The sequence below is a fragment of the Sphaerodactylus townsendi genome, linkage group LG02 (assembly GCF_021028975.2).
Source record: "Sphaerodactylus townsendi isolate TG3544 linkage group LG02, MPM_Stown_v2.3, whole genome shotgun sequence".
NCBI classification, from domain to species: Eukaryota; Metazoa; Chordata; class Lepidosauria; order Squamata; family Sphaerodactylidae; genus Sphaerodactylus; species Sphaerodactylus townsendi.
Window position 1 is genome coordinate 100,396,298 of NC_059426.1, and position 21,669 is coordinate 100,417,966.

Sequence of the window (21,669 nt, forward strand, 5' to 3'; positions counted from 1 at the left end):
AACATGAGAAGACAACTGTAAGGTTGTGGTTTGATGTGTGTTTCTGTTCAGCCAGCCTGGCCTTGGAACATTCCACGATCTGGGCTGTATGCCCAGGATGGCTGCTGGAGTTAACCTTGCTGTCTACGCTTATCATATATGTTTGAAGCTTGCCTTTTTCCTATCGTGGGAATTGTATTTGGGAGTTTTGGGAGGAGCCGTTTTGCCCGTAAAAGAGGCACCCTGATTCGGGGAAGGTCAGAATCTGCATTCTGTGTATTGCGACTCCTGAAGTTTATGAAATAAAGAACTTTTCAAAGTTGCTTAATTTCGGGTCCTTCGAGGTTCTTTACAACCACACTAAAGAACCACTGCACAGCTAAGAGTACCAAGCATTCCATGCATAATAGGCTTTAATTTAGGTACCATTGTTGTACACTGTGATAGTGATAGTAACCACCAATTGAATAAATCCGACTTTTCCAGAAGAATACATGTATTCCGTTTTTGTATATATTTTAATGTATTTGTTGATCTCACCCTTTTACAACATAAGTGAAACTCAACAATCAGCTGGATACTTTGGGGGTGAGGTACTACCAGTAAGTTGTTACCGGCTGATCACAACTCTCTTTGGAAGTTTTTCAGGAAAGATGTTCTCAGAGATACAATGAATATTTGGACTAAGACACTATGGCCTGGACTTGCTGAGGGAATGTAGTCCTCAGGTCTTCCCTGGGATAGGTCTCAACTATGTACCAATGAGATCTCTCAAAAAGATTGTAGAAGTCTGTTATGGCTTTGTTATTTCAGGCAAAACCTATCAAATTTAATAGCAATGATGCAGGAGCCTCCTGAATTTTACACATTAACAATTCTCTTGAAATGAAGATCACCCTCTAGAGTTTACTAACATGCTGCCACTACACAGTTAAACATAGGGGAAAAAGAACTAAAAACATCACTATTTCATATGCCGAACCACCACCTAGAATCTATTTAAAAAGATTCAGAAATAACCTAAAACAATGAGAGCATACAAATGCTGATGTAATCTACAGATAATCATTTTTATGGTTTTGTTAGACATAAATCACAGAATGGTGCAGGAACAGGAGGAGTTGGGTAACTCCGATTAACATGGAAATCACTTATTGTTATTCATAAGGAAAAGAGAATTGAAACCACGTCATCTAGAAAAAATACAACTTATCTAATTAAAGGGAGATGTGTAATCATGTTCTGCTGAATTCCACAATTTGTCTAGCACAAATAAGAGTTTAGAAATATGAGATAATGAAAATACAACATGGCATAATGTGCTGATTGCCTTTCCCCACAAAGGAATCCTAGCCAGAATGACAAATATGAGAGATGGAGAAACTTTCAGTACAGTTCATTGAAATGGCTCCTAGTTCAGAAAACAGGATCACTCTTAGTATGTTATAAAGCATTGTTAGTAAACAGTTAGCACAACTATAGATTAGGAATGGGTATCTGGGGGCCCAAAGTCCTCAGGACTTTCTATCTAAACTCCAGCCTGATGCCCTGATGCCAAGAATCCTCACCTAAGTGGACTGGAGCTGCATTTCTCAAGGCTTAGAGAAGGGCAGTGGGCCCATTTCAATCTTTCCTTATTTATTTATTTATTTATTTATTTATTTATTTTTAAACTTATATACCACCCTCCCCCAAAGGACTCAGGGCGGTTCACAACAATATATGTCCCAGTTCTCACACTTGTACATGAAACATGCCACAGACAGATGGGATGAGCAGTTCAAATGGATAATAATGCAAAGGCTATGCCAGTGACAGTTGCTGCACTCACCGATCCAAAGTCACTGGCCATTTAGACTTTATTCAACTCAAAATTTGGTTCCTGTCAAATGTTAGCTAGAGGTTAAATAGAAGCTTGATGTTTGCTGACATAATGTTTCATTGTTGGGCTGTCCAGGATTGTCTGTTTTTTTTTCTCTCTTTTCTTTTCTTTCTTTCTTTCTTTTTTTGAAATTTAGCCAGTTACTTCTGACATGTGGCAAGAGATCTGATTTTAATGAAAGACCAAAGTCTGGCATGAGTACTGCAAGGTGATTTACAAGATATTAATTGAAAATTTTATCAGCACATCATAATGTCATATCATTATGTCATATCATGTCATATCATAATGTCATATCATTATCAGCACATCATAATGTCATCTCATATCAGCACATCATAACAACTTATCCCTCAGAATAAGAGTAAGCAGTGCTACTTATACCAGGATCCACAGTTAATGCTTTTATAGTATATGAGTTAGCTTGTTTTGTCCACAGCCGTATCACTGGTATTCTTGAGTTGAGTTTAATAACAGCTCACAAAGAACTGAAGAGCATCCATTTGTTTCCATTTAAATGAATAAATGAAAGTTGTTTTTTGAACGCAAGAATGAATGCTTGTCAAATCACTTTGCATGCTTTGGTTTTCCAGTTACCCTCACCTATAGTCTAAATAGTCAGTGATGTCAATAATGTAGTAATTAACTGTACTACAAGAATCAAACATGTGCTTCAAGTACATCCATCTTTTTAAAAAACTGTCATATACAGACACACAAAAGGCTGGAATTGTCTAGAAAAAAAGATTTACACATCATGGTACATCCATTAAATGCAAACTACAGAGTCATGCAGCCTCAGTTTGCCTCAAAGTCATAAAGGCAAAAGAGAAGAGATCCAACTTTTCAATTACCACTTGGTTTTGCTATTTGAAATCAGCTCCTATGCTCTGCTATTAGTATTTTAAAGTAGAAAAATCATCAAACCCTCTCTCCCCTTTTCTTTATGAACCTGAAGCAAATTGAGGCTGAGGCTGCAACATACATTTTATTGTCCCAGGCCTCTCATACACACCCCTCCAAGGACATTCTCAGCACAAGAGTATTATGAATTGATTGAGATGCATGGATTGACTTGATGAAGTCCACCTTCAAGAGCAGCCATTTTCTCTAGGGGGACAAATCTCTGTCGTTGGGAGTTCAGTTGTATTTGCGGCCAGATGTGCAGATACTTCCTAGGTGAATAAACACAGGACACGCTCTGGATTGAAATGGGCCACAGCTTTTTATTGAATGCTGAAGCTGAGTGAACAAGAGGAGCACATCTTAACAGCTGGAGAGCATCACAACTGACCTAGCACCAACCCCAAACCCTATTGGGATGAACCTATAGGTCCCAGGCCGCTGGGTGCTCGCCGCTTGTGGCCCACTAACTGCTGGGTCATCAAGCTCCCCTGCAGAGGCCTTCCCGGCATGCTCCTGGAGCCCGACCCATCCCAAGCTCCGTTCGGGGGCCTTGAACCGTAGGGAGGTCTGTCATGTGATTTCGGCCTCCTCACAAGGATGTGCTCTTCTGCCCAAGTCGCTAGGGCTGTGGCGTGAACGGCAGCACAACTAACAACCTCTTCCCAAAGAGGGAGGAAGGGTGGGTCAGTTTCTGGGAGTTCTCTGGGTACCACCTGGAGGTTGGCATCCTAAGCTTGGAAACAACCTCTAGGTGATTTGATGCTATCTGATTTGCTTGAATCAAGTAGCTGTGACTTCTGGCTACTGTTCAAGAGGAGTTACCCTGTGAAAGTCAGTGTGATGCAACAGTTAGATCTTCAGAGTTAGGTCTGAGTGACCCACGTTCAAATTCCCATTTTGCTGTGGAGGCTCACTGGGTGATTTTGGGCCAGTCACATACTTTCAGTTTCACCCACCTCACATAACAGTTATGAGGATAAAAAAGGAAGGAAGAATATTGTCACTGCTTTGGTTCCCACTGTGAACAAAGATGGGGGAAAATGAAGGCAATAAATAATAAATATAGCAGAAAGGGAAGCAGATAAAAGGTAAATTGGTGAATGGCTGAGAAGGAGAGAATGAGGCTGGGGAACAAGAGCAGATTTGAAGATTGTCCAGTGGAAGAAAAGAGGAAATACTGTGGGGATGGGGACTGAGAAAGTGAGGTGCCACCCACAAGTCCTTGAAAATTACTTACCATTCAATTTGTCCTGGTCCAGGGGCCACCATCACAAAACTGGGACAGTTTTACTAGCCAGAGGCTGCTGTGGAAGGGAGAGAGCAAAAGCTGAAGACACAGAACGGCTGGGTGTCAGTGCGGTCTCCATTGCCACCCGGAAAAGGGCATGGCAAGGAGGCCTCGCCCCGCCTGCCCTTCGAGGGGCTGAAGGCAGGCGGCAGACATGCCCAGTGTGGACAAAGAGGCTGGCCATCTAAAACTACTAGTAAGCAGATGAACTCATCAAGCACCATCATGAATAAAACTGTCTTCAGCTGCCTCCTAAAGATCATGAGTGAAAGACCCAGGGGCACCTCCCTGGAAAGGGTGTTCCATACCTTGGAGCTGCATTTCAACAATGCATTTCAGAAGTTCATCATTATGTTTGTATGTGAGTATCTGATGTGTTTTCTGCATCTGTTTTTATACAAAGCGATTTAAATATGTAGCACTTAAATAAACAGATGAAACAACCAGCAGTGACCTCCACACTGTTTTATGTAAAACTGCTCATACAATCCCAGCATGCTGTCCTGTGTTCACATGAAGAAAAGCATACTGGGTGTGGAGCAGAGATTACAAAGGCTCAGTCTTATTTACCCTACTACCCAGGCATTATTTTTCTCAGCAAGAGCCATTTTCCTTGGAAAGCATAGTAATTAAAACAGATCTGTGGCACTCAACAATGCAGGAATGTATCACACACGGGTGTGTTAAGTGGTATCAAGTTGCTTTAGATTTCACCTAAACATTAGAAAGAACTTCCTGACAACAAGGGTTGTTCAACAGTGGAATGGTGGAATCTCCTTCTTAGGAGGTTTTCAAACAGAGGCTGGCCATCTGTTGAAAATGTTTTGATTGTGTGTTTCTGCATGGCAGGGGTTGGACTGGATGGCACTTGCTGCCCAAGGAGGGGAGGTTAGCAGCCTGAGGGTGCAGAAGAAGACACAGAAACCCATTTGCGTGGGTAAAATGTGACCACAGCCGTTTTATTGGTGTGCTGACAAAAGGAAGAAGAGGCGCAGTATAGGAGATGGATCTGGCACTAATCAGGACGTTTGCAGTCTCCCAGTAATCACTTTCCCCCCATCCAGTGCATGGGGGGAAACACCAATGCCCAGAGCAGCAAGATAGTGGGAGCCATCTGGGCGCTGGCCTCTGGATGAACTCCCCTTGCTGCCAGGGGGTGCGAGCCACCAGCAGCCCCAGCCTGGCCATGCAGTTCACAGGCTCACTCTACCCCCAGGCCTCTTATAGAGACCCCCACCAAATGGGGAGGACCAGCATGCAGGCTCCTCCCCCCCTGAACGGACCAGTCCCCATGCGCAACTTGCCAGGCTGTGACAGATGAAATGCAAATAACAACAATAACCGTAACCAGAATGTAACAACAACAAAAAACCCTCAGACTCACGAGGAACAGAGAAGAGAAGCTGTCAGTGCTTGGGCAAGAAGAGGCATGGGATGGTCCGCCTGCCCATATAAGGCTGCAGCCCCCACCTCCTCCAGGCACATCACTTGCTCATGTCAGTAGCTAGGCACCCAGCCCTCACACTGGGCTGGGTGGTTGTGCTGAGCCCCCTTCTCTCCCTGCCCCACTCCCAGGCAGCCACAGAGGCCAAGGTAAATCTCAGCTGTGCTTTCTTGTCTATGACTGTCTGATATGACTGTAGTGAAATTTGTAGCAGCCCTATTTATCAGTGTGCTAAGATAAGATATTGTCCAATAGTAAAAATACATATTCAAATGTGTCAATGAGTCATATTACCATAATAAAATGTGTCCATGAGCCAATCACTTCACCTGTTCATTTTGCATAGAACTGCCATGAATGATTACCCAAAAATGGTTTAAACTGGTTTTTTACAAAACTGCGTCTGCAAAAACAATGCCAACTCAAACTGATTGGGTGACCACTGCAGACTATTTAGACAAACACCAAAAGGCAGGGGTTGATTAAAACACAGCATTTATTTAAGACTGATTTGGGTTATTTGTGGCTTATGCATCTATTTAAACCAGTCCCTACTGAATAGAGCAGTTACACTGCAAAGAGGGGGGCAATAGAACTCAGCTGGAATAAGTCATAAATGTATACACAAAAAGGTTAGGAAGACATGCAGTGAAGCAACCTGCTGAACAGTCACAAATGGATCAACCAGCAGTTGAAAAAAAACAGCTCCCAGCTCACAACTGGTGTACAGAATGTGAATTAAATTGGCAGGTGTGCAAGCACCCCTACTGAGAAGACAGGGCTGCAACAGAAATTTGTATGTATGGGAGATGGGAGGCAGCACACACACACACACAACACTTTATTAGTAAATCCTCACAATAAACTTTTTTTAAAAAATAAAATTATCTTCTACTGTGCTGGTAAGCTTTTATAATTAAAAACATATTTTTGGACTGTCAAAAGGAAAACAGTAGTGAGTAAACTACAAGTGGATTTTTTTGGGAAGGGAAAAAAATTGTGGGGCTTATCCTTTATATTTCAAAACCTGTTAACAAAGGTAACCTGTCCCTGAATTTTACGTTGGCAGAGGAGGCTGAAGATATACTTCTGTACATCCTCAGAAGTACTTTTCTTCCCAGTGTTCTATACAATCTCGGCGGTACTATTATTTCAATATTCCAGATTCTACTTTGGCATTAGAAACAAATTCCTAACTAAACTTGGTGAGATCTTGGCACATAGCAACCGAGATAGGTGGGATATGAAAAGAAAGAGCAAGAGGAGAGCAAGGGGAAGAACTTGTTTTGGTGTAGGACTGATACAAAAAGGAAAACAAGGGATAGATTGTTGTTAGAGGCAAACTAAATGTTTTAATTCTCTGAGGTGGATTTCACATGGGTCAAAAACAGTGGTGTGAAAACAGTGTAAAATAGTTTAAAACAGTGTAAAAGGGTTTACACCATTTTCACACCACTGTTTTTGGCCCATGTGAAATCCGCTTGACTGTACTTTGGCGGGTTCAATGCTTAATTGTTAAACAGAGACACTAGGCCTTCAATCTGTGGGAAGGGTTTTCAATCACACATCATTCTGCTTCTTAATTCTGTGTGTGCATACAGGGAAATCTGTAATTGTTCACTGGTGAAACAAAAGCAAACTGCATCTCCTCAGAGATCACATTTAACTATTATTAGAATCTAACTCTGATAATAATTACACGTTAGGCATAATAGCTTACTGTGATTTAACTATTATTCCTGCTTAAGCATTTTGTGCCATGAATCCTTTAACTGATCTTTGGCTAGTTATGTTGCTATGCCTCCACATCAGCTGTAAAATGCCACCAAATACCTCAAAATGATATTCACACAATATAAGGCACATAGTGTACATATTTCTGCTTTGCTGCTGGAGTGATCTGTTTTCATACCTTTTTCATTCTTGTTGTTCCTGGTTTGGGGCTGAATTGCTTCCCCATCATGGCCAATTTAGCTTCTTGACAACCCCCCTCCCCCCCGCTTCACTTATAGATTGCCAGACAAATCTCTATTTTCCTCTATGAAACTTTGCTTTGCTGCCAAGGAGGGGTTCTATGAAGAAAGGTGGTATCAGAACCACTTGTTCTAATATGCAACAATTGAATATCACACATGTTCACTGTGTCTGTATATGGCATTTGTTTCATGAAAATCCATTCCTAATGCAAACTAAACTATGCTTTTGAACACTTACAACAGACGTATCACCATCTTTTTTTACCATAGACAGGCAGATAGAGGGAATGCAGGAAGACAAAGCTATCATTTTATTCACCCATCCATCCATTTTTGACCAGACTTCCTCAGGAGCTCAGGGCACTGTACCTTATTTTCTCACTGCTTTCCAAGTTTGTCCTCAAAACAACCCTGTCACTCTGAAAGACAGTGAAAGACAGCTTCATATTTCATTCACAAAGAGCCAGTGTGACATAGTGAGAGTGGTAGACTCTAATCTGGAGGATCGAGTTTTTAATTTTCCATTCTTCCACATGAGCAGTGGACTCTTATCTGGTGAACTGGATTTGTTTCCCTGCTCTTACACATGAAGCCTGCTGGGTGACCTTGGACTCGTCACAGTTCCCGCAAAACTCTTTCAGCTCCGCGTACCTCACAAGGTGTCAGTCATGGGAAGAGGAAGGGAAGGAGTTTGTAAGCTTCTTTGAGACTCCCTATAGGAGAGAAAGGTGGGGTATAAATCAAAACTACTGCTCATCTTCTTCTTCATTTGAACCAAGGACTCCCAGATCACAATCCAACTACCATACCACACTGTCCAAGCAGTCCTAAGAACAGCAGTCTAGGTTTGAGAAAGAGTGGCAACTGTAGCGCCACCTGCTGAATTGATGGAACAGAGAAATTGAATGGGACTCCCTGGCTTGCCATTCTCCTTCAGCCGATACATTACCCTAGTTATCTCTTGATAATTCTCAGTTATCACAGCCACATTTTTTTAAAAAAGTGATTACTTGGTTCACGCATTGCACAATTAAACTTACTACATAGAATGTGGAGGGCAGCATAACAGCACACCTGCGCTAGAAAATAGACCACACAAGCCTCACAATCAGTTTGCCAGAGTTGATAATTTTGTTTGGAAATTAAAAATTAACTTCTCATGAATATGCCAGCATTGACTTTCAAAGTGCAAATCTTCCTGGCAAGAGGCATGTTTGCTAGAATAATCACCCAAAGGGGGCACAAAACAGTGCTTGAATACAGGCAAAGAAAGCTGTTGAAAATAATGTCACAGGCCCCTTCCGCACAAATCGTCAAAAACATTTGGAAAACATTTTCAATCCCCACCTTTGTTACAACATAGGCTTGCAGTCACCCCCTCAAAATGATTCCTGGCTACCATTGTTTCCCTCTCTTTTTTTCTTTGAGCTAAATTTACAAAGAGGAACCAGGCTGCTGGCGCTCAACATTAAAAAGGTGGCAGAACAGCTTTTAAACTGATCAATGGGGGAAAGCCGACAGGAGCTGAGGTGACTTCGGTTCGGAATACAGTATCTATGGGGATGCAGACAGAGAGGGGGTTTTTCTAAATCAACCACATACAAGCGAGGAACATAGCAATGTGCATGTGACAAGGGATAGTGTCTACAAAAGACTTGAGGGTAAAGCACATAAATCCCAGGTTAAGGACAGAGACAGGGTATACAGGTGTCTCTATGCTAATAGTAGAAGCATTCAACCTAAAATGGGGGAGCTAGAGTACAGAGTTTTGAAGGAGGACTTTGATATAGTGGGCATTACAGAGACATGGTGGAATGAGGAGAACCAGTGGGATGCTGTTATACCAGGCTACAGGCTCTATAGGAAGGATAGGACAGGGCACATTGGGGGTGGAGTTGCCCTTTACATCAAAGAGAGCATAGTATCACATAAAATAGACAATGCGAGGGGAGCTGGTTCCCCTACAGAATCACTGTGGATATCAATACCAGGTGTGAAGGACAGTTTAATATTAGGAATATATTATTGTCCCCCTGACCAAAGTGCACAAGAGGATTCTGAGATGGAAAAAGAAATTAGAGAGGCCAACAAAAACAAAAATGTAGTGGTAATGGGTGATTTTAACTATCCCCAGATAAACTGAAAAAATGCATGTTCAGGTCATAGTAAGGAGAGAGCATTCCTGGATATGCTAAATGACTGTGGCTTAGAGCAGATGGTTGTGGAACCAACCAGGGGAGAGGTGATCCTAGATCTAATTCTATGTGGGACCCAGGACCTGGGTGCAGGAAGTCAGTGTTGTTGAGCCGATAGGGGAACAGCTGCACCTACAATGCTAAGTTTCAGATTCAGTATCTCAGCATGCTTAACAAGTGGCAACTTGCTACTAATGTAGTTACATTCGCCTTCAGAAAGTGGTAGAATTTCTCAAAGATGAGGGGGATAGTGCGCAGGGAAGCTGAAAGGGAAAAATCAAGAGAGAGTCAAAACTGTCCAGGATGCTTGGAGGTTATTTAAAAACACAGTAATAGAAGCTCAGCTGGAATGTGTTCCACAGGTTAGAAAAAGGCAGCACCCAGTCCAAAAGAAAGTTTCACCATGGTTAACAAGAGAGGTTGGAGGAAATTATCAGAAAAAAAAGAAAATGTCTTTTAGAAAATGGAAGTCCAGTTTGGCTGGATGAAGAATATGAGAGGGAACACAAATGGTGGCAAAAAGAAAAAGCAAGTTAGCTGTAAGGGAGGCAAAAGTGATTATGAGGGAACGATGGCTGCTTAACATCAAGAGCACCACAGCAACAAACAAAGTTCTTCTGGCAGCTATCAAAAGCAGGAAGCCAGCAAGGGAAGCCGGTAGGCCCGTTAGATGACAAAGGAACAAAGGGTGTGCTAAAAGATGGCAGGGAGATTGCGTAGAGAAGCTGAATGAATTCCTTTGTGCATCTGTCTTCGACCCAAGAGGAGGTGAGGAAAATTCCGCACTCCTGAACCACAAGCTTCTTTAGGGAGGCGCATCTCTGAGTGAACTAGCTTAGCGACGATAGTGGTAGACAAGGGAAGAAGTTCTTGGCAGCCATTGATAAACCAAATGCTACTCAAATTCTTCTGGCTCCAGATTGCATTCACCTAAGCAGTTCTTAAAGAGCTCAAGCATGAAATTGCTGGATCTTCTCACCTTTAATATGCAACTTATCCCCTGAAATCATCAGGCCCTTCCATCCCCTGATGACTGGAAGATGGCCAAATGTCACACCAATCTTTAAGAAAGGATCTAGGGGAACCAGGAAATTACAGGCCAGTCAGTTTGACATCTGTTCCTGGTAAATTAGTAGAATCTATCATTAAAGTATAAAATTATAAAACATGTAGAAAAGCAAAGACCGCTGAGAAAGAGTCAGCATGGCTTTTTGCAGAGGCAAATCCTGTCTTACAAATCCATTACTTCAGAGTTCTTTTGAGGGTGTAAACAGGCATGTGGGACAGGGGGGGGTGAACCGGTGGACACTGTCTACTTGGATTTCCAAAAGAAGCTTTTGACAAAGTTCCTGCCACCAGAGACTATTGAGAAAAACTCAGCAATCAAGGAATAAAGAGGGGAAGTCCCTCCTATGGATTAAAACTGGTTGAGAAAACAGGAAACAAAGAGTGGGTGTAAATGGGAAGTTCTCTAGCAATGGAGAGATGTCGGGAGTGGTGTCCCCCAAGGATCCATTTTTTGGGACCAGTGCCTCTTTAACCTATTCATAAATGACCTGGAAGTAGGGTGGGTAGCGTGGTGGCCTAAGTTTGCAGATTGATGATACCCAAATTATGTAGGGTGCAGGTATAAACCACAAAGGATTTCAAGCGTAAGAGCTCGCAAGCGGACCTTTGGATAAATTCAGGGGTGAGTGGGTTCTGTGAAATCGGCAAATGCAGTTCAATGTAAAGCAAAATGTAAAGTGCGATGCGGCACATAGGGGCAAAAAAAAATCCAAACTTCACATACAGGCTACAGGGTCAGTGCTATCAGTCACAGACCAGGAAAGGGATTTAATGCGTCTTGAAGCTGATAGTTCCATGGGAATGTCAACTAAATGCATGGCAGCTGTGAAAAAGGCAAACTCTATGCTGGGGATCATTAGAAAAGCGAATTGATAATAAAACTGCAAAGATTGTCATGCCCTTATATAAAGCAGTGGTAGCGACCGCACTCTTGGAGTACTTCGTGTCCAGTTCTGGTCGGCCAGATCTCAAAAAAGGCCAGATATTGAGGAGATAGAAAAAGTGCAGAGAAGGGCAACAAGGATGATTGAGGGACTGGAGCACCTTCCTTATGAGGAGGAGAGGCTGCAGCGCTTGGGACTCTTAGTTCTGGAGAGGGAGGCGGCTGAGGGGGATATGCGATTGAAGTCTACAAAATTCATGCAGCATGGGGTAGAAAATGCTGACAGAGAGAAATTCTTCTCCTCACAACACGTAGAACCAGGGGCATTCATATTGAAAATGCTGGGGAAGAATTAGGACTAATAAAAGGAAACACTTCTTCACGCTAACGCAGGTGATTGGTGTTTGGAATATGCTGCCACAGGAGGTGGTGATGGGCCACTAACCTGGATAGCTTTAAAAGGGGCTTGGACAGATTTATGGAGGAGAAGTCGATTTATGGCTACCAATCTTGATCCTCTTTGATCTGAGATTGCAAATGCCTTAACAGACCAGGTGATCGGGAGCTACAGCCGCAGAAGGCCATTGCGTTCATATCCTACATGTGAGCTCCCAAAGGCACCTGGTGGGCCACTGCGAGTAGCAGAGAGCTGGACTAGATGGACTTTGGTCTGATCCAGCTGGCTTGTTCTTATGTTCTTATGTTCTTACAATTGATGCTTCAATGCTTCACAGCCTCCTGTTATGATTCTCTGAACCTCATATACTTGAAGCTTCAAAGATTAGCACACCCCCAAATAAAAGAAACAATCAGGAATGATTAAAATAAGCAGGCAAGAAGAAACAGAGCAAGCTCAGAAAATGATGTGGGCAAGACAGTCTGGGGATGGCACAGAGGCATGGAAAATGTCTTAAAGAGAGTTTGCACAAGCAAATAAAGATGTTTTCAAAACTTTTCGACCAAAGAGTCATTTTAAAATGACATTCATTTAAAACATTTTGAGGCTGCAAAATGTGGGTAAAAGTAATGCAGAGCTCCACGGAGGAAATATTTTATTCCTGCCTTAAAATGTTTTACAACATGTGTGTGGAAAGGGCCTCTGTTCCTTCCCTACCTTGATGTCCCCAAATTATGCTAATTATAATGTTTACATGTAAGTATCACCAAACAGGACATTTTTTTTTAAAAAAAGATAAGGAATGCTTAGTTTTACTATTATTCAGTTCATCTCTTGAGCTTCATACATTATCCTGCAGAAATCCTTTTTAAAAAGAAGCTGTTACCAGTCTCTGCTAACGGCTGTATTCATTAAGAACCATTTGTGCAAATGTTGCTTCCCTACAAAGCCAGAATATGGTTGATAAGGGTCATTGACTTTTTTCTGCACTTACGATAATAATTGCTAGCCTGTGGCTAGCTAAAAATTGCAAAAATGTCAGAATCCACAATTCTAGAGAAAGGAAGTAGGGATCAAACTACATGTTATAGTTTTTGAAGTGCTGTGCTTGAGTTCCCCAACGTGATTTCAAATCAGGCATGTCAGGTGTGTGTTACCTGGTGATAACTCATATCCCTAGTATAGTAGGTCTGAATTTAGGTTAGGACTATGACACATAGGAAGGAGGAAGTGCAGCCTTTCCTACACCCTCATTTTTCCAATCTGAAATAGCCCCACAGAGATGTTATTTGTCCTGATGGAAGGTTTCACATGTAGTGATGTGCTAAACCTGAACTCCTCCAGATAAAATAAGAGAGAAACATACCATGTTGTTTGGATCTAAGTCTATGAAAGAGCGGCATGAATAGCAACCCTAGATCTGATCATTCTGGGTTTTTTAATGAATGTTTATCAAATAGGGATTCCGTGAACATCTTGAACTTGTGGACTTGTTTGGCAGTCAAAACTACCTTGTTTAGCATATCAGTTGGGGACATGTTCAGATTGCAATGAGTTACATGAAGCTGTTGAACAAGTTGGCAGCTGCCTGTGGACTCTTAGCTCTCTGCGGAATCAGCTGGGAGTTGAGGTCTACTCAACCCAACACACACACTCATACCAGCAAAACAATTGCGCAGCGAAGTTGCAAAAGCTTGTTTCTCCTACCTTGCCTCAGAGCTAGAAAGGGAAAACTACAATGTTTGCTATTAAAATTACAACTTCTGATTGAAATAAAGCTTTTGACTGAAAGGTAATTCAGGCACATATGAACAATTGATATAAATAGGGTTCTAACCTTTGAGTAAAGTTAAAAGGACACCAATCTTGGATGTGATTTCAGATGTTGCAGTTTTGGTACTAGTGTTACAATTTCTGTGAGAACAACCACAATTCTTCATACATAAATGCACACTCAGAAGTGCATTGTAATGGACAGTTAAATAGAGATTTTCGTGGGATCAGCAGAGGACCGTTTCTGGCATTAAACTGGGTGACAATGTTATTCCCTAGCATGTAAGTAGCAGTTTTAGTGAGAAGCATGCAATTTCTGCCTGAAAAAGTACCTTTTAATCCAAATATTATGACATTACTGGGTAGCTTGTTGCTAGCATACCAGATGCTTAAGAAATAAGGTGGTGTGTCTCAAGTCATGTTAAAGAGCGACCATGTGAAAAAAGGACTTGCAAATAAGACGAGAATGTCAGAATGTTGCTCTCAAGATGCAGAATTTTGAAAAGGTCAGATCAGCAATAAGTACTCTGGATGTATTTTGCCATTAACATTCCATAGCAATGCCCTTCTATTTTGGGTCACAATTACAACAGAAGGTCAGAATATGACCTCCCTGACATGAATTGCTGGCTTCCCTGAAACTATTTGAACGACTGTTTCAGGTGACCCATCTATGGTAAGGAACTAATGCAGATTGAATATAGAGGTGCCATCCATCCATCGCTGGTACATTCACACTTAATAGGAAATGCTGAATTATCATTTCAGTAGTAAGAATTTCATCCCTTCCCCTCTTGATCCTGGTTTTGGTCTCACCACAAGTCATGGCACAGATGAATTGAACAAAAGTGAAATCAGGTCAGCTAGCTGTGTAGTAAGAAAAAACTAAAAACGAAGATGGTCCATGGAGAGCAGGTCTAATCAATGCTTCTCTATGGGTGGCAGACCTCTCCTGTGAGCAGCTAAGATTCTCTTATGCATGTCTGTGTAGCTACAAAGCTTGAATTTGTTTAAAAAAGAAAACCATATATTGCCAAAATCGACAGGATGACCTGAGTACAGTTGTACTTTCTGGACTGAAAAGACACCCAGGATTGGAGCCTGAAGAGCAAACATTCTGGGGCAACCTTCATCAAATGGAGAAAGGGAGAATTCCTTCAACAACAGACAAAATTGGGCGCAAGCAGATGGTGAAACTGACAAGAGCAAAATGGTTGGGCAGGAAAAATTTTTTTCCTCTCTGACACCTTCATTGTCTAGAACCAAACCAGCAGCTGCGTTTTTTCAAGATGTCCCCCAGACATCTTATTGTGGGTGTGGAGAGTCAAAAGAAGCAGTCACCTCTTTTTAAGATGTCTCCCAGATGTCTTTTTTGTGCTGTGCAGAATGGACCATGTTCACAACAGATTTATATTACCATATCTTCCTTTTTGCTAATCAGTAACAAGATAACTTTTTTCCTGTGCCTGAATACCCTCAGAGACAGTGGGAATTGAAACAGTGGTATTGATTTCAAGCTCAATAAAAGTAGTTTCCTAACAACTGAAGTATTTCAGGAACAATGAGCCATCACTACTCAGGAAATCACGCCCACATTTCAATGGCCTCAGAAGACTCATAATCTGTCCTTTGCCTCAGTTTTAGTCATGTTATCATAGGGCCAGTGCGTGTTGTCCTGTTAAAGAATATTCGTGTAATTCATTGGGCACTTACTGAGCACCGATTTTGCACTGGAGAGTCATCTAATTATTTTTCCATAGCTGGACTGTGCAAATAGGTGAATTCTTCGTCATTACCAAACTAATGCAACCACTAATCACCCTACTGTAAAGATCAACTTGTTGCTTTGCCTGTAATTTAACCGTCGATGGCTTCAGAGAGCCTGGTGTCCCAGCTCTCTACCAGCTCATCTAGAGTAGAGCCAGTGGGCGGGAGTTCCCGTAGAGCAATGATCTTCACTGTGGCAGGAACTTTGTGCCTGGCTCCACTTCCTGTAGCTGCTGTTTCATAGCAGTCATTTTGTGGCTGAGCCCACCTAATTGGGTCAGAATTCCAAAAGTGACAACAGGCATAAAAATGTCAGGGACCCCTGCACTAAACCAGTTTTCACAAGGAATGAAATCTGTTCTGTTCCATTGTTTTATGTAATTCAAACTGTGCTCATTGCACCAAGTATTGCAGACCTGAGAGGGATTCTGAAGGATACCTAGCACTAAACAAATAAAAGAACCTTTACTGCAAGCAGCAAACAGTTTCCGAGGACCTGTGAAGCTTCAATTTACCTTCTGTTTACAGGAGATTATTGACATTGTCACAATTCCTACACTGCAGTTTGAAAGGCCTTAAAATCTGACACATACTAGATAGACAATATTTGTGGTGAGGAACTTTCATAAAGATAAAAACCTTGCTAAATAGCCCCATCTAGTGGAACTAGAAACAAAGAGTAGTTGATACTTAAAATCAGATTCCCAGGAGCTTAAATATTTCTCCACATAGTAAAAGGAACACAACCTGAATTATGTGATAACAGTTTATCAGTTATGTTAAATTCTTGTGGGAATTTCCAGAGAAGTGGAAAAATGTAATTGCCACAACATGTTATTAAAGATACCAAATTAGCCTTGTATGCAAGCAAATACAAAGTTATAAAGGGAAATGCTGGAAATGCAATGCAGTGGATGGCATTTTTTCTCTCATGTGGTAGACATGCAGAAAGACAAAAATGAAGTGGACAGAAATACATGCTTAAATTCAGAATTAAAAAAAATTAAATGGATGCTAATGGATGCTATTAGGCATTTTGCCAAAACAATTCCAAAAATTTCAGAAGAATTGTTTTGATATATGACAACGCCAGCTAGAGTTATACATGTAGCAAAATATAAAGCAAAAGAAAGTCCATGCTAAGAGGTTTGGAAAAGTAAACTAACTGAATATGCAGTCACGGCAAAACTGGTGAACTTTGTGATTTGAGCTGAAAAAGAGATAGTTGAAATTATATATTATTAATCTTCATGACATGACGTTTAAACATAATTATGAATTGTTATTATAATAATATGTGATTTTTTTAAAAAATTGGGGAATATATTTAGAAGTTAATCATAATAATTAATGTTTGTCTTTATTATCTATTCTATTATGTCATAGCCCATTATACAGCACTAATATCATTATTAGCTATAGCAGATACTTTATAGGGTATTTTATGAATGTTTTAGACTATTACAATAACCATTATTCCATGCTCATTATTATATTATTTTAATAGTTTTAAACTACTATTACTGTTTATTGTTTATTAGATTATAGTGTGTAATATTCTACATGCAATCCTGTTTTCTTTTTTAGTTTTTTGATTTAATTATAATTATTGTTTTGATCTTCTTTTCATTTTTCTGTCCTGTAAAGTTTTTTACAAGGAACTTTAAGTACCTGTTCTGATAATGTAACTTGCTGAAAACTATACACTTTTGCTGGAATTTTTTTTCCATAAAATTGGCTAATGCAATTACCCAATTTCCAGATTACAAAAAAAGTCATTATGATGCACTGAAAGACATTAACCTTGTTTAACCCGTATGTCAAACTGTACTTGGTATTCTATTACTGAAAACTAGCACCTTGAGTAATTGAAGAAAGTACATTCCACACAGATAAGCTTAAATGATCATTGCTATTAATAACCAAAGACAATATTCTTTCTTAAATGATCATTGCTATTAATAACCGAAGACAATATTCTTTCTTAATTGCAGCAATCAGCTCAAACCCCACAACTCTGTGCAAGACCCTTTCTGGTCTCCCTTATTTAATGACTTAGTACTGATTGCAGAGTATGATCACTGAATGAATTGAGGGAGGTAGGGTAGAATAATGAACTGAGACTGGCAAAAGCATCTCCAAACCGATAAATGAGAAGTTGCAACAGTAGTGGCAAATGAAGGGATCAGATTAGCCACCCAAGCATACCGAATTCTATCTTAGATACAGGGAGACGTTACAAAAAAATGCAAGCTTTCTTTTTCTCCAGCAAAATAATCTAATTTAATTCTGATTAGGTTTTAACAAATAACAAATGTGAAGTTTAAAATGTTATTTAAAAAAAAAAACGATTCCTTTCCTCTATATTTGTTAAATAGATGGACTGTGAGGTCCTGCCTATATGCAGGCAGATCTGGAGGATGAGGGTAGAGAGATTATGTTAGGTGGTACATGGTGAAGAATATCCCTATCTTTCTTTGGCATTATCTCCTTTCTATTTACCCTAATTCATTGATTGCCTACCAGATGGTGGCTGAAAAATGGATCCTTTTGTTGCCTTTATTGAGATAATGTGCAGAGGAACTCAGTGGTCAGGTGGATAGTTCCTTTTGAAGATCCTGAGAGGGTTGGGATATTCATTTGAACTCATCTTCATTTTCACTGCACCTTGGATATTTCTTCTTGATAGATACTTGCTAAAGGCTTTTTTTCTGCAGAGTTCTATGAGGACTGGTCCTCACTTTCTGGGCTCCTTTAATCTATTTTATTGATTGATTGATTGATTGATTGATTGATTGATTGATTGATTGATTGATTGATTGATTGATTGATTGTATTTGTATACCGCCCTCCCCGAAGGCTCAGGGCGGTTTCCAACAAAATAAAAATTTAAAACATCATATATATAAGTTAATTAAAATACATAAAATACATAAAATATTAAACTAGAGATGGCTTCAGCTATTCTATTCCCCCTTTTATGAACCCAATGGAGGCCAGGATGTTTGCTTTTTATCGCTGTTGATATCATCCCCGTTGAGCTAAACGCTTCGGCGGAACAGGTCCGCTTTGCTGCGTGGCCCCATGGAAACTTTGGAAATCCTCAAGAGGCCTGATCTCACCTGGAAGCCTGTTCCACCAGGTAGGGGCCAGAGCCATAAAAAAAGCCCTGGCCCCCAGAGGCCAGCCGGATCGCCTTTGGGGCCAGGGATTACCAGTAGGTCCACCTCTGATGAACGGAGGGGCCTAGAAGGGCGAGCAGGGAGAGACGGTCCCTTAGATATGCAGGGCCAAGGCCGCTAATGGTTTTAAAGGTCAAAACCAAAACTTTAAACATGACCCGGTAATCAATCAGCAGCCAGTTCAGTTGGTATAGGACCGGAGTAATCCGGTCCCTCGCTGTTGCTCCGGAAAGGAGTCTGGCTGCCGTGATTCTGTACGTGAAGTTTCAGTTTCCGGATCATGGCTAAAGGTAAGTCTGCCAGAGCGAAGTTACAGTAGTTCCACCTAGAGGTGACCGTGGCATGGGATCACAGTGGCCAGGATCAGAATGGGAGAGATATCGGGCCAGTTGCCGCGTCTGCCGTGAGATGGTAAAAAGCCGCTCCGGGCTGTTCAAGGTGACCTGGACCACCAATGATAGATGATGGATCCCAGAGTCACCCTCCCCCAGGCCTTGGCGGATAGAAGTTAGTTTTAACCGCCTCACCAAGAAGGGTAGGGCAGGCCAAAGGCCACCGGACACTCCCCCGCCCACCTGCTTCATACAGGACCTCCATCTTAGTGGGATTCCAACTTCAGCCGTTTCTATCAAAATTCAACCAACCAGCCACAGCATCAAGACAACGCTGGAGTAGCATCAGGGGCCGCAGGTCGGGCTGCTCCTCTTCATTGTGGGAACAAGAGCTGGGTGTCATCAGCGACATTGGTGACACCGCGAGCCCAAACTCCCAAACTTAGACTTCGCCAGGGTGCATGTAGATATTAAAAGCATCGGGAGAGAGTATCGCTCCTTGCGGCACCCCATTACACATAATGGGGCTTTAACGCTTGGAGATCTCACTCCCCCCGATGCCACCTGCTGTCCCCGACATCTCGAGGAACGAGATCAGCTTGGAATTTTAAGGCTGGAATCTCGACCTTCGATATCAGGAGGCGGTGGGACCAAAAGGTCGGTCTACCATATCGAACGCCAAGTTCGCGTGAGATCTGCAATAACATCACCTGAACAATGCCGAACCGCCTCTGTCCAAGCGTAGTCGGAGGTCGCTTCATACAACAGTGACTCAGCACCGCCTCGGTCCCATGACCAGCTGAAGCCCGACTGGAAGGGATCCAGTACGCTTGTGTTATCCAGGAATCACTGGAGCTGAGCTGCCACCGCTCGCTTTCAATTAATACTCCTTGCTCCAAGAATCGGTAAATTAGAACTGGGCGGTAATTGGCCGGATCTCCAGGATCTAAGGCGCGGCCTTTTTAGGAGCGGAAGCGGACCATCCGCTCTCTTTAAGCCGCATTCAGGGAAAACTCCTTGCTCAAGGGAGCAGTTGACTATAAGTATCCAACAGGGTGGTTTCTGAAGCTCCTCCCTGCCGCTTTCTCACCAACCAGGAAGGGCACGGGTTAAAAAAAGGACAAGTGGTAGATCGTATTAAGCATCCAGGGATCCTGTCAACATCTCGCTTGGGTCATAAGCTGAAGTGGTCCAAGAAAGTGATCCCAAAGACTTCCCAGGGGCCTCTAGTCTTCACATTACAAATCGTGATCAATAGTGGCAGGGAGGGATTGGTGGAGTGGTCAGGACTTTGTGTGTGAAGTAGTTCGCAAAAGTCCCCACAGTTTCCTAATGCCAAATCCTCAGTCTCTTTTGGACCTATCGAAGAGGTCAGCCAACGTCCGAATTACACGTAAACAATTGTGCCAGCTAACTCAGCAGATTCAATAGGCCGAAGCAAAATATGCCCGCTTCTGCCTCCTTCTGCCAGCACTCTCATAGGACTTCATAAACGATTGATATGAGGTGTCTCTCGACCCTCGCCATAGTACCTCGCTTTCACCACCTCTCGCTTCTAGTCATTCCCAGTTCCTCATTCTTTTCCTCAGCTCCTTCTTGGTGTACCAAGGAGCCGGGTTGGATGCGGGTATCGGGAGAGGACGCTTTGAGCGATTAATTAATTGCCGATGGCTTCAGAGAGCCTGGTGTCCCAGCTCTCTACCAGCTCATTCTAGAGTAGTTTTCAGTGGGGAGTTCCCGTCAGAGCATTTTGGAAACCGCTCTGGTTCCATTAGTCTCCGCGGGCAGGTTAAAATATGCCTGGCATTACCTAGACGGGGGCATAGGAGCATCAATCCCAGCCTTCAGTGACATACAGGTCAGACCTCGGCACTCTTTCTACAGAGGATAAGCACCACATGCACCACCTGCCACAAGACTCAGGGTCCAGAGTGTGGCCTCCCCTTTTGATGAGTAGGGACACCAGTATTTATACAGAGAGAGGCCTCCAGCTGTCAGCCATGGATGACACTCAGGATCAGCTGCCACTGACTCCAGGGAGGCTGGAATCTCCAAACATGGACGCTTGAAGTCACCCAGCACACTTAAGCTGCAGGGTGCTCCAGTGCTCCACTCTCCAGAGATCGCACCTCCAGAAGTCGTGATAGGCTATCCCGCCTGCGCTTTAGGTGACCGGGTACACTAGGCAGGATAGCCAGTTTCTCTTGGTAGTCCCAATGAAGGCCTCCAGGACACTCCATGCCATCAATCACCAGACAGGGGACGTCCTGAAGGTGATAGTATCTCGGATGAGCATCGCCACACCGCCCCCAGGCCCTGTGTCCGAGGCTGCTGGACTGCCACGGTACCCCTTGGAGTGAGATTGTTGAGGGCAACTGTTTCGCCCTCTCTCACCCAGGTCTCCGTGACACACATGAGGTCAGCAGCTTGATCTCCGAGATATTCTCGGTGAGTAGCATATTTGTTATTAATCGACCTCGAATTAATCAACAGCAGCCTAGGAGCAGAGTAATTAATCCCTGTCCCACTACCTGATAGATATTTTAATTTCTGATTTGTTTGTTAGATACCGTGACAGAAAGATGAGACAATTTTTC

The 21,669-nt window shown here is 42.3% G+C and overlaps 1 long non-coding RNA gene across 1 annotated transcript in view; it reads right to left on the reverse strand.

Annotated features, from left to right (window-relative positions):
• Nucleotides 1-211: 211 nt before the first annotated feature.
• Nucleotides 212-21,669, reverse strand: part of LOC125426674 — a 41,978-nt gene continuing 20,520 nt past the window's right edge. Inside the window, exons 2-3 of the long non-coding RNA XR_007243559.1 lie at nt 4,005-4,071; nt 212-3,036 (exon numbers count right to left, since the gene is read on the reverse strand). This is a non-coding gene — a long non-coding RNA (uncharacterized LOC125426674). The remainder of the gene's footprint in view (nt 3,037-4,004; nt 4,072-21,669) is intronic.